General features: G+C 33.7%; 1 protein-coding gene across 2 annotated transcripts in view; it reads right to left on the bottom strand.

The window, feature by feature from the left end:
- Positions 1–14,732, bottom strand: part of MGAT4C (MGAT4 family member C) — a 411,241-nt gene that overhangs the window by 351,407 nt on the left and 45,102 nt on the right. The window lies entirely within an intron of this gene.

Genomic DNA, 14,732 nt, shown 5'->3' on the forward strand with positions numbered 1-14,732 from the left:
GAGAAATCTATGCTACACAAGAATGCAACTCTTTGTAAATCATGTTTTACAGAAATAAAGTTAGGACCAGATATACTGTTAAAGTAGATTTAGACTGTTTCATTCATATATACATATAAAAATATATATAAACTAAGAACAATCCAATAATTCATCTTGCTATATAGAAGCCTCTTGTTGATTACAAAGAAGGTAGAAAATTAAAACAAGAAAATACATAATCATCTGTAAGTCTTCAACATTTCCTGGATTAAATTTCTGTGTCCTTCACATTTAAAATATTTTGATAATGCAAGATTTTGAGAAGTTACAATTCTCCTAATAAATATTTTCAAAGAGTATAATTTGGCACCTTGTCATCCATGACTCTTACACACTTACGTATTTTTAACACTACGGTATCTCTAAATCTAAAGGATCATTTCTTAAATGCTACATTTCCGTGTTTTGAAGAAGACATTCGATTAGAGTACGTTTTCTTCTTTGACAAAATAGACAAGAATTTGGAATAAAAATAAACATACAAACCTAAAACTTTTCAATTTAAGCAACTACCCTGTCAGTAATGGCCATGGGTATGTATATGTTTAAAATTAATCTTAGATTTAAGCCCTCACAAAGCTAAAGATTGAAGGGAAACAACATTGTAATGGTTTTAATTTTGATAACCAGGAAATACCAATTAATCTAGTGGTTTTATGTTTATTCTTTTTCTGCAGGAGAGAGGAGAAAAGCAAAGCAGGCTCAAGCTTAAAGATTAACAAAATAGTTATATTAACACACACTAAAAGAATGAACAAAAAAAAGTTGAGGAAAAAAAAGAAAACCCAAACCAAATCAGAATGAATCTTTAAAACACTCTTCCTTCCCCCTACAAACTATTAACTTTCTTATTAAACAACATAGAAAGATACAACTTGAGATTTTCAGTCAAGTTTCACGATTTAGACATAATCATTCATGACTTTAGGAGAAGAGTCTATCTAGGGCTTCATGGAGACATTTGCCACAAGACAAAATAGTCCAGTGCTCCCAATGTCACACATCTGCTGCCACCTGGAGTTTTCGCAGACTGTGATGTTCTGTCAGCAAGGCCTCTCAATGTATCTGAAGTACCATTTAAAAACACTTCTTCTAGTCTAAAATCATCTTTGTCTCAAAGGCTGAGACCTCCCTTTGACCCGGGAGCGGGGGCTTTAAAGTTCTCAATTAAATCTCAATCATATCAGTCCTCAATTTTGATTAGAATTAGCATTCTCCCCAACAACACCAAGATGCTACGAAGAGCAGTCCATTTCTCCATAGTTTACCCCAGAGAAGTCTGGTTAAAAATGTCCACTTCTTCAATTCTATTCCAATAATATTATCAGTTCTTTCACTTCTAATCCACTGACTTCATTTGGTGTCTGTTCTATGTACCCTCTGTTTTCTTTTTTCTCTCTCTCAGGGAAGGGTTGTGCTTTAGAAGCTCCATGTTGCTAGGAAAGAGGTAAATCCGCCCAGGCCTGCAGGAGCCAAGTGCTCTGTCTGCTCCAGGCTGCAGAGCTGCAAAGCTGTCCCAACAGGGGAAACTGATGGAAATTCTCTCTTCCACCCCTCGGTCTCATCCAGGGTGGCCTGGCTCAGAGCTGTTATGAAGCTGCAGGTTTTCTTTCTCTGCTGCCAGCAGCTATTAAGCCAGCGGCTATTAAGGTTGGCGCCCTCTGCCGTGGTCCCAGGCATGTGGCCAGCACTGCCAAACTGCAGCTGCCCCTCTCTCCCACCTGCAGCCGGGGAAAAGGGGGCTCAGCTGGCCTGGGTTGCTCCCCGTGCGGGCAGTGGCTCCCAGAGGCCTGGCCGGGCCTGGCCCAGCTGCCCAAGGACTGCGGGGCCTGGGCCAGGCCCTCTTCTGCTGCCCACGATGTTACCTCATGGTTATCTTAGAAGCAAGAGAGCAATTTGCCGGAGATGAGAGTTTTAAATGTCCTTTCCAAAGTCGCGTTGGCATCTTATTGATAAATTAGCTACCAATATATTAGCAAGCTTTCTGATAGATCCCTGCCCTCTCCCCGCGCACCACCCCCCCCTGCCCCCCCCAAAAGCAACTCTAAGGTCCTGGCAGGGAAAAGCATTCTACATTTCTTTATAACTATAAACAAAACTGTGCCAACTTATGATAAACATCAACAATATAGAGATATAATAGAATCAAGAGGCATAAATTGAAATTATTAATTAACCAGTGAATTATGATAAAATAATACTGTAATTTAAAGTGGAAGGAAATTGAACAGGACACCTTTTAATTTAAGTCTTGAAGCAAAATATAAGGAACAGGGAAACAAAAGCCTGGTAAAATATTAGAAGGAATACTAATAAGAGGAAAAAAAAAATGGTTTGCATAGGATAGTTCACCAATGAACCTTTATAAGTTATACATTATGTATTAATAGTGAGAGGTAGGTACTTTTAGGTAGATAACTGATGAAAGAAGAAAAAGTAATTAGGGAAAGAAAACAAAGGAAGCTCATTTCATATGACATGGTCCACAGCTAGTGCCTATGGCAAACATCTGAAATATAATCATAAAAACCAGCAATCATAGATTATTTTTTAAACCTTATCATAAAATTAAACTTTTAGTGTAGCCTTCCCCACGAGATCTGACGGCCGCCAATGGTAAAATAAGAGAGTCTATTCCTGGCTCCTTTGGGATTTTACAGCTTTATTCACTTGTCCTGCTTCGTTTGCTGAACTGTCCCGATCGCTCGCCGGTCCCGAGTGTCCCCGGGCCCTCCCCCGCTGTGGCTTTTTCCCCCAGGGGGCAGGGCCCATGGGCGAGACCCAGAGGCATCAGTGTTCAGAAGGAGGGGGGGAAACTGGACCCGGACCGAGGGGGATGAGCACCAGTCAGACAGAGACAGATATATAGAGCACAATCAATGCATTACAACATTTTAGCCTTCACTATAACATTTTAAAGAGAAAAATCTACTTCAACTGAAATGATTGGGTGGAAAAACAAGGGGTTTCTTAAAATTATTACTAATTAATATATCTCAGAATATCTTCATAGATTTTAGATTGACTCAATACACTTACCTCTTTTTTAAAGCCTTCAATGCATTATATTTTCTGCATTTGATGTCTTCCTTCACTACTTTTAATCCACTTTATTTCCATCTTTTGAATCACATATAACTTTATGGTCTTTAACAGACCTATCTTTAGACTTGGAACCACCTCCCAGAGACTGCAAGTATTTTCAACCTGCTCCCAGGTCTGCTAGAAATATTTCTTTTCTCAGATGCATTCTCTCCTTAAATGTTGTTGCACCTCAGAAGTAAATTTCTGTAAATTTTTATATTGTTCCTTTTTTTTTTATTTTGGACTGTATATGGAAACTCATAGTTTACATCATATATTGTGTCATGCTCTGTTGTAACCTTTTGGTATCTCTATTTCTTAGGACTGGCTGAGAAACAAAAAATTTCCAAAGTTTTGGCATCAGTTTTTATCCAATATTACAGTGTAAATAAATGAAGTCAATGATTTTTTGTGGGAAAGGAAAATAAAAATAACAATTCCTGTAATGATGTAGAGAGCAGGCTGATTTCTTCTAGATGAATGAAAGTTCAAGATCTCTCTCACCTTATTGAAAGAGAAACTCAATTGCTGCTCACCCATCAGGTAAGGAAACAATGTTCAGGCTGTGAAGGTATATACTGCTTCTTTTTGTTGTTATTTTCTTTATGTTATCAGATATTCCAGAGGAGATGAAAAAGCTGAAAGTCACAAATCTTTTACCTATTGCATAGGAATATCACAAAAATGAGCCAAAGTGAACTCACTCCAAAAGTTGGAGGGCGAGGAGGGAGACAGAGAGGAGTATTTTTTGTCTAGAGCCGCTACAGACCAGAAAGGATTCCTTGCCATTGTTTACATGCAGATATGACAAGACATTAAGTCTCAGAAAAGCTTCCACAATTTCTAAATTTTTTTTTTTTTTTAATAAGCCAGGGTTTGGTTTGGTTTGGTTTGGTTTGGTTTGGTTTGGTTTGGTTTGGTTTGGTTTGGTTTGGTTTGGTTTGGTTTGGTTTTTTTGTGTTTTTTTTTGTTTTGTTTTGTTTCTTCTTGTTGTTGTTGTTTAATGAGATGATGTTCGTGGTAGCCTGGCATTTGTCCATTTTATTTAGTAGTTTTCAGCTACATTTTACATAAATCATACATAATATAACATAAAGGCGGTTAAAAACTTATCTAAATTTCTACTATCATGACTTCACTACTAGACTAGATATTCATCTAAAACTTGCAAAGAGAAAATCATATGTAGTACAGGAAATACCGAATAAGTATTTATTAATAGCATGTCACCATCAAAATATTCATTTCTCTTCTTACACACTGTATAATCTTTAATAATCCCAAAAGTAGCAGCCTTTCAGTTTACAAAGAACTATTCATTTTTTATAAGAAAAACCCTAACTTCTAATTGCTTAAACATATTTTTACATATACTGAAACAAAATCAAAAACAAACAAAGGAATTCTGTGCATTTAGTCATGTACGTTAATCTATGTGAAATTATATTATGAATAGGCAAAATAAGTAAAACATTGCTGGAAAATAGACTGTACTTACTATTCCTATCACCTCCTCCTTGAAAAGTTCTTTTTTAACACATCCTGGATTGTTTTTTTCTGTTTATATTTATTTTTCCTGTTTATTACTATTGGAAAAGGACACAAAGTAAATTAAATAACTGATTTTAAAAACATGTTTTTGCAAAACCCACCAAACATAGCTACTATGGCAAAAGTATGCTTATTACAATAGACCAGTGCAATGAAGCAGCTAGTTAAGTAGAAAGAAATAAAATCTTTCAGTTAATGAGTTACTTACCTCAGTCTGAGTTTTTTCAATGATGACATAAAAAAAATCTTGAATAATAAGAGCTCATTAATATGCTTCCAAGACTGATCTTTTTCACAGCATGTATTACCTCCAATTTCAGCCTTTAATCCATAATTTTGTAGAATACCATGACATGCATAAGATACTAGTTATGACTTTGGCTGCTGTCTCACTAATATTCTACCTTGAATATTCTCCCCCAATTGCTAAATCAAACCATAGAGCTAACTTTTTTCTCTTCACATGAGTAGTCCTCTGCATCTTCACAGACAAACTTATAAACGTATGCAACAAGTCCTACTTCCATGTTGATAAAATATTAATTGTGATAAAATTATCATTAGGGCACATCTGCAGCTCTCTCAGTAAGAGGTGATCATCACTTGAAGATAGGGAACCTGCAGTGTCATTGACAATCATAATCAGAAAATAAAATTGTTCTTTTTCCTTTTATTTCCTTTTTTCACTTGAAAGCATGTGTAACGAATTGAGTCATGACTGACTCACACATTTTATCTGGAAATAAATTCATTGGTAAATTAAAACAACTATAAGGGACAGAAACAGAAGCTACAGGATCTCTGGACAAAACCAGTATTTTATTTGGAGCTCATCTTAAGATGTCAAATGCCTTACAGGTGTTTTATTTACAAATTCTAACAAAAATAGTAGTGATTTAGTCTCTTCACCCTCCTTCAAATTGTATTAACTATGTGAACTAAAAAAATATGATCAATTGACTAGCTCAGTTCCTGTGGATGAAAAAATATGAGTGCTAAAATAATTATTATGAAGAAGGACAAGGTCTTCACAGATCATGTGCTGTAGAATCATAGGGTGTTTGGGTTGGAAGGAGCCTTTAAAGATAATCTATTCCAATCCCTCATAGGGGCATCAATTAAATCAGGTTGCTCAGAGCCCTGTCCACACCTGGTTTTGGATGTTTCCAGGGATGGTACATCTACCACCTCTCTGGGCAATCTGTGCCACTGCTTCACAACCCTCTCTGTAAAAGATTTCTTCATAATATCGAATCTTAATCTACACTCTATTAGTTTAAAACCATTATCCCTTTTCCTGTCATTACAGGTGCTCTTTCTTATCAGCCTCCTTTAGGTACTGAAAGGCTGCAATAAGGTCATCCCAGGCCTTCTTTTCTCAAAGCTGAGCAACCCCAATTTTTTCAGCCTTTCCTAGAGGCAGGCATGCATCATGCCTCCCCCCATCCTCATGGCCCTCTTTTGGACCTGCTCCAACAGACCCATGTCTTTCCTGTACTGGGGACCCCAGGGTTGGATGCAGTGCTCCAGATGGGGTCTCACAAAGCCAGAGTAGAGGGGCAGAATCCCCTCCCATGACCTGATCATGTTTCTTTGGATGCAGCCTAGCATATTGTTGGCTTTCTGGGCTGTGAGTGCACATTGGCAGGTCACGTTCAATTTCACATCCTTCTCAGTAAGAGTGCTCTCCATCCTTTCATCCCCAAAGCTGTATTTGTATTCAGAGTTGCACTGAACCAGGTTCAGCACCTGCATGTCATCTACAATCTCCATTTAGAAATATTAGGAATAAGAGAAAGCTTATTCCAAACTGATGGACTGGTATTTGAAAATATCTGGTCTTCTGAGCCTGAAGCAATTAAAAAATAAGACTAGATTATGGTGAGTGAATTTGTCTAGCATGGTGTTTTAGGATGTACAATTACATTTGAAAAACTGGATCACTAATTGGATCACTGGTTTACAAATTTAGAGAGAAAATTTGAGGGGTTTTGTACTAAAGTTTTTTATGTTAATTCTAACATTTAAAATTAGAAACATATAATAAGAATGTACATCTCCATCAATATCAGCTTTTGATAAAGATTTTCTTGAAATCTTTTAAATTCTATGGTACTTCTTAATGTACCTAAGTATTGATCCAGGTGCTAAAAGCACAAGAAATGCTGTTTTACTATAGATATTTTAATACCGAGTAAGAATTCTCAGTTTTGAAAAGCTTTCTATGACATTTGAATTACTATATTCTCTGACAGTCCTCAGAATTTCCATGCTTGTATTGATGACTTCAATCCCTAGAGGAGATACAATTTGTTTTGCAATTAATCATGTTCTGTTAAAACTGTATCTACATTAATGGCAATTCTTATATAAATAACATTAGGTAAATACCTTTTCAAGTACTATCACTGCAAAATGGAATGATACAATTGATTTTTCAATCTGACAGATTAGTAAAACACAGTTCAAGCAAACTCTGATTGAGGCCAAGAATAGAATTAATCTATTCAAGCATCAAGAGTAAAACAAAATACTGATTTAATTTTACAGCAAATTGACAAGCTAGGGGACCTGTCTTTGGATCACATTTCATATAAGATTAATTTCTGGTGCTCCAGAATGGATTGAAACATGCAATTATAATAATTAGCAGCAATTTTGCCCCCTACTAGGATTCAAGGGTGGGAAAGTTACTTTATGAAATGATTACTCTCAAGAGAACCTATGAAAATAAATTCAAAGAGGAAGAAGTACATAAAGAAGCTTCTTACCTCGGAAATTCAGGGTTCTTTGAAGTTGACTGACAATGCATACAAATGATATCTGCTCATGCCACTTCACAGTGTTTACTACAAATCACTGTTGTACTCACAATTTGTGAAACAGAGAGGATGAATCAAGAAAACGTCATACATCATTTCCACTGCATTTAAAATTAAAAATATTATTTAAGTATAATTTTTGTAGAGATATTCTAAATATAATCCATATAGGTAACTATGCTGCAATTATCAAAACATAAAAGATACAGAAAAACTCACAAAAAATGCGTGGATCTGGATAAAATTCCATAAAAATCCTATTTCCTTGGAAATTGTTGGGAATTTCCTTCTGATTCATAAGCTTGGTGTTTCATCTTTGCCTAGAAGCTTCTACTTAAATATCTTTTTTTTTTTTTCCAAATTAGAAACCAATGAATATACTTTTACCAAAGGTAGTATTTTCGAAAAAAAAAAAAATTCATATTAATGTAATTTTTTTTCTAATTTACGTGTGTGTGTGTGTGTGTGTGTGTGTGTGTGTTTAGTCCTGTTAGACAGAGAAGAAAAAAGAAAAAAGAAAATTACTTTTGGAGGGAAGAAATTAGGGCAGGACAGGAAATGAAATCGCAAATACAAATATTTGTAATTTTCCATTGCAAGAAAATTAACTTGTTGACTTTTCTTACCTAACATTGCATTGAAATCTTTTACTTCGCTTTATGTTTTGAGGTGTCTTACATGTAAATGTGTATGAAGATAATTTTGAAAAAAATTCAGAAGCAAACATACACTTGGATAAGGTAATTTCAAACGTCATGCCATCACATCAGAAAAATACAAAATGGGTTGATGGGTGAAAAGTGTGCTCATATCTTCCAATGCAACTGAGTCACCCATTCTTCAATGGATGAGTTATTTAAAAATATATTTATTAAACGGTACTAAAATGAGATAGTAGTTAATACCCAATTTAATGGTTTAAGATTTTCTATATTTAAAAAAATACTTGCAAATGAGGAACATTTCTAAATGTTCCTCTACTCTAAATCAGCTGAACAGCTGCATGTAGAAAGCATTTACAATTTGGAATTGAACTAAATCAGCTGAACAGCTGCATGTAGAAAGCATTTACAATTTGGAATTGAACTAATAAACATATTCTTGAGTATCACCTATTAATATTGAAAGCCTAGATGTTTCAATGTAAAGTTTGAGAGAGCAAGTGTTGAGTGCAATAATATTGAAAAGAGCAAATGCAGAGAAGAACATGGACCAAATTCAAACCAACTTCACCATCTGATATTGAAAATTAAATGGATCCATGCTCTATGTACAGAGTTCCATAAAATTCAATATCCAAGTAAAACTTTCAAAACAGAAATAAGAGTAAAATTTAAGCTTCCATAAGCACACCAGGAGAAAATTCAAAGCATTTTTTGAGAAGGGAGGTGGGGTAGATGGGTGGGGCATGGGGGGTGGTGGCAAGGGGAGCAAGGAGGGTAAGAGAATGATGTTTTTAATGTTGGTGCTGGACAGGGTTGGTGAAATACAGATCTGCATTATTTGTGTTTCGTGCCTCTTAAGTAAAGCACATTCATTGGAACACTGAGAATTTGGTACATACAAGTGTGATCCTCGCAGCAAGCTATACCTTTCTCTTACATAACAGAGGAGAAACACTCTTAAAATAACTGACACAGTTTGTGCATTTACTAGCTTTCCTATGATACACATTACTCATTCTCAAAAAAAAAAACCCAAAACCCCAACATTATCATATAGTTCTTAATACTTTCAGGGTGGGTGTGATATATTTCAATTGAGTATTTGAGGAAGGAAATTCATCACACTGAAGCAACCTATCAAAACAATCTAGACACAGTGCATTTTTTCCTCTGGAGGACCAAAAAAATATGATTTGATATATATTATCTGTCCTTCACCAATAGACTTGAAAGCCTCTAAGAAAGTTCCAAAACTGATCTAGAGTTAAATCCACCTTTCACTGAAATAAATGGCAAAACTCCTATTGATTCTGGGCAAGTCACTTAAAACTCCTAAACAAAATATCCATAATCTTAATAAATACATTTCATATAAGACCTTGACGACTGCCAGAGAAAAAGGTTTTTATGGGTTTTTTTTTTTGGTCTGCTGAGATCTGTCTCAAAACTGTACAGATTTTTTTTCTTTTTATTTCCACATTTTTCAATATTTTCTGGTTAGTTCATGAAAGTAGAAGAAAAGATGGTGCATATCAGAATTTGTTCTTGATGTATTATCTTTCAGCACTTTTATGATTCTAGATGATATAAGACTGGTACAGAAGTGCAATATTAAAGTCATATTTAGACTGCTTTTTTTGAGATTGTATATATTTTATGTTATTTGACATATTTTTATATCTCATAGAAGAATGAAGGATGCATCACTTAATTGAAGTTGGGATTAGTTTTTCTTCTCATAATAAATACTGCATTCATATGTGGTTTTCCTATTCACAGGCAATGAGGAAGTAAGAATTATAAGTATATTATCATAACAAAGGGCAAAACTGTAAATCAAGTCTCAAAGGTGTTAAAAGTATAGTAAGAGAAGAAAAATAATACCTACATCCCACATTTTTTTTAATATAAAGATGACATAAATTTATAACTCTTCAACATTTTCAGACGGGATGTATCAAAAATTAGTTTAGTTGACAAGTATAATGACAAGTATCAACAGTAACTCAAAATATCTCCAGTCCACTTTCCCACTTACAGAGAATTTTTATTTTCAAAACATAGGATGTAATTATAATGTTAACAACCCATGGAATGACTCAGCTTTTGTTCTCAGGCTTCTGAACTTTGGAAGCTTTTCAAAATAATTTCTAAGCCACACAGACTATTTGAAAACTTAATTCACACTTCTAAAAAGGCTATTACCTAAGGATACAATCAAAAGTAAAAATACATAATAGAATCCTGTTTCTTTGTGCTCAGATCTCTAGATCCTTGAATCAGGATTGGATTTTGCTTTTGAGTTGCTACTTATTTATTTGGGAAACAAAAAATATAAAATTTAATAGAAGTAACTGAAGGAAATCTATCCAAGGGATTGATAAGGGATGAAGTAACTCACATTGAACAATTATATATATGTATGAAACATCTGTATTTATTACTTGACTGAAATACACAGGGACAGATTTTTGGGGTTTTTTCTTCACTTTGTCCAGGTTTTCTCTGTTTTGTTTTGTATTTTGTTTTGTTTTGCTTTAATCACCTTAAGGATCATGAAGAGGCTTATACTTTATGTAAACCCAGGAACCACCACTACAAAATCTGAAAATCTGAATGACTTCCTTTGTCTTTTCATTTACCCATGACAGAAAAAAAAAAAAAAAAAAAAAAAAAAAAAAAAAAAAAAAAAAAAAAAAAAACAACACAAAAAAACCAACACGGACAATCCTTTTTTAGATAAATTTTGTAGAAAGTAAGCTGTGTAATGTTTATTCCCTCAGTATAACATACTATGGTACTGAGGCAGCTTAATGTGGATTCAGTACTACAAATAACCATAAAAACTATTTCTTAATGTGTATCACAGTAATTCTTTCTTAATGCAAAAGGTCAATTTCATTCCAGTTGAGAGGAGTGCCTCATTAGTGTGATTACAGTGGACTATGATTAATAAATCTTGGCAGAAAAGAAACATCTTGTTATTATTTTGTCACTGTGTAAAATAGTGTAAAGACTATTGAAAAATTCATTCTTTGAAGTTTTCTTTTTTTTACCTTTCCTTTAAGAAAATTTACTAACTTTTTAATTTTATTTCTTAATGACAGATTAAGAATAAGGCAAGCATGTAAAGTTGAGATGAATATCATGTCTACTCACTGTTAAACAGTTCATAAGTGTAGATGTATGCATTTCTGTCTCTGTGCACAATAATATAAAATCAACTTTTCCCACATCTTGCAAAGATATTCAATATTTGAAAACTATATACTCACTTTATACTTATCTTTTTCACCCAACTACGAAAAATTCCAAGGTACTGTGTTTCAATTTAGGTGAATATAGCAAATTCACCTAAATACAAACAAACAAACAAACAGATAAATAAATTTTAAAATAAAAATAAAGTCAGGTGAATGATATGTATCACATATTTACCACCAGTATCCTTGTTGTATTCAATCCAGAGAATACCCTAGAAATGTGGGGAAAAATAAACAGTATTTCATAGCTTTTTTTCCTCTGCATTGTTTTCCTGTTCCAATTGAAAAGTGAAGGAAAAGAAGTGCTGGAACTAAAGTAAGGCCCATAAAAAAGAAAAAGACAATATGCAAAGTTTTTTGGTGAATATTAATTTGTTAGTTTATATTCATATTAGCCAAAGATCAAAGTAATTATAAAGTCCCTAAACCTAACTACAGAAGATACTTAACAAAACAAACAAACAAAAAAAACCCCAAACAAAACAAACAAAAAAAAGGCAAAAAGCACACCTAGTATACACCACATAAGTACTTTTGAAATAAATATTGAAGAAGCAGTTACATTTTAATTAGAACTAGTCATATTTACACTCACTTCAGCAAAATAACAAGAAAAAGGTCTGCAAGTGGTACCTTAAATTCAAGTTTTTATGTAACAAAAATCAAAACAGAGACTTTGTCATTAAGTCAGTCAATATATAAATGAGGTTGTTACTAAACAAATTAATTGCCTTTCTTGTAGACAAACTTTAATGCACCAAGGAAGGTCTTCAAAAGTAAAAAGAAGGTCTGTAAAAAAGCAGAAGTTTTTTAGCTCAATGTGAAATATCGGTGAGCTCTCTGATGAACAGCTCTTCATGCCCCTAAAATAATCCTTTCAGAAAATAAATTTATTAAACTATTCCAGTTTTAAAATAAATTTTGCTGCCATGCTGAGGGTCCCAAATTGAAATGCATGACATATACAAACTGACTGAAAGCATACAGTTCCAAGATTCAATTCAAGAAACATGAGGATGTGAAACTGCTAGTCTTCAAAAGGTTGATACTTGAGGGATGGCCAGAGGCTAAGAAAGAAGCTTCATGCTTAATTCATCACTGCTGGTCTGTTTTCGATTAACTGATGGTTGTTGGCAGTTATGAAAGAGATGAAAAACGGTGATTTAAAACTTGAGGAGGAAAGAAGAAAAATGTGTAACTTTCATGAAGAACATTAAAGTATTGAATTATTTTAATAAGTAAATTAATTAAAAATGAAGGACTTTTTTTCCACCATAAGCAGAGCAAATTAACAGATTGATGCAATGATTTGAGAGTATTCAGACAGTCAGGTGTATTGACTGAAACTGTTCAGAGAATGATTATATTCTCAGCAAGCCCTAGAATTACCTTGGCAGAAATGCACTGACTATTTTTGTATCTTAAGGGGAAAAACCTGCGTAAGTCTTGGTGGGACAGTATACAGAGTTTCTTGATCTAAGAGCTACAAATCTGTTGTATTGACATGGTACTCCCCAGTAAAAAGTTGTTTTTGTTTTTGTTTTTGTTTTTTTTTAATCACCTGAAAGAATATTCTTCCACAAAATCTTTCATAAAGGAAGAAAAAAAATCCTGGAAAAATCCAAGCTAATTTTTCAGTAGGCAAAATTTAAAAAACAAAGACACAAAGATAGGTTAGGAGGAAGATATAAAGGGCATACTGAAAATTACATTACATAAAAATTGATAAATAATCTGTCAAGAATTATGCTCATACAAAAAATACATCAGAGCATAATCAGTGTGCCCATCTACATGCTATATGATGAAGTTATTTCCAAATGAAAAAGGTATCAGATACAAGAGAAACAAGTATGTAAAATAATTACTAAGATGCCATATCTGAAAGTGCTGAAATTGTAGTTTTTTGTTCTGTCTTGTCAGCTATAGCAGACACATGATTAGTGGACATGGTGGGAATTCTGACAACGTCTGCTAAAGTCAAAGCAATTTATTGTGCAACTGATCATTAGCAGCACTGGTGAGCTGCTTTGAATTCTTGGAATTCCTTGATTCCTTTTCTAGAGACTGAATAGGGAGCATAAATACATTTTAGCCTGAGAGTTCCTTTTACTAGCAGCAGTGACAGCCATTTCTCTCATCAGAATATAATTCCTCATCCTATGAAAAAGAAAATAGCAAGTTGTTTTTGTTTTTGTTTTTGTTTTTTTAATTGTTCTTTCACTGTTATCTTAATGATGAACACAGCTTATGTCAGGACATTTTAGTTATGTGTCAAGAGGTGTCTGTAAATATCTGCTCATTTGGTTGTAGAAATTCAAAAGATTTTTGAATCTAATGCATTTTCCAGGATGTATGTCATCCATTTCCTGTAACAACTTTTATGTCTCTATGTATCATTTAAGTACTGCATATGAAACACTCATCCTAGTAAGTTCCACCATGATTTTTGAAATGAACTTCAATAAAGCCAAAATTATATTTACAGTGTTCCAAGAAATAGCCTGATAATTCTTGCCGAAGATTCTCACATTTACAGTTACATATTAGCTGCATTGCTATGAAATGTGTCAACAGAAGGTTGAGAATAATGCTTTCTTCATTACAAATTAATCATTGAATAATCACCCTTAATTGACCTTGAATTAACTTTTCCTTCCAGTCTATAATAGCTCTGAACTTATTAATTTAAAATACTGTTCTTTGGTCCCTTTCAGAACTTTGATAATGGGTTCAGTTGGTCCAGATATTGCCTGTGACAACACAGATATCAAACAAAACACTATTTATTATATAGTGTTTCTATTGTTGCCTAGAGAAATTATTTTAAGGCTGAACAGGTTTGTTTCTGTTCTAGCTACTCAGATTCACTATTTCTTGATGTAGCTGCTCCTTGAACTTTTGTTAAAAGTGTAGTTGATGTCCCTAATCTTAGTAAGAAGAAAAAACCCAAAGCAGAATGCTGATGCTTTTAGGGTGTTCTCTTTCTGTTGGAAATATTAACAGAAACCATTTGAGTGGGTGGTTCTAAGTCATATCAAGGTTGCTTAAATGAAGTTAATTAAAAGTATCAATTGTAAAATAAAGTCACAGTACTTTGATGTTCTTTGTTATTTATTACAAGCCCCTCAGAAAACATTTTAGGAGTGAAACCAAAATAAAGTAAAAAGCCAACCACTACATATATTAATACTTTAGAAAGTTGATATAATCAGATTTTCAGAGTTAAATTTAATTACAAAATTGACTGATTTTCAGTAATTCAAGCTGCCTATGTACTTTCTTAGAAGATTGAATAATTTCTT

Source organism: Hirundo rustica, chromosome 4 (assembly GCF_015227805.2).
Source record: "Hirundo rustica isolate bHirRus1 chromosome 4, bHirRus1.pri.v3, whole genome shotgun sequence".
NCBI classification, from domain to species: domain Eukaryota; kingdom Metazoa; phylum Chordata; class Aves; order Passeriformes; family Hirundinidae; genus Hirundo; species Hirundo rustica.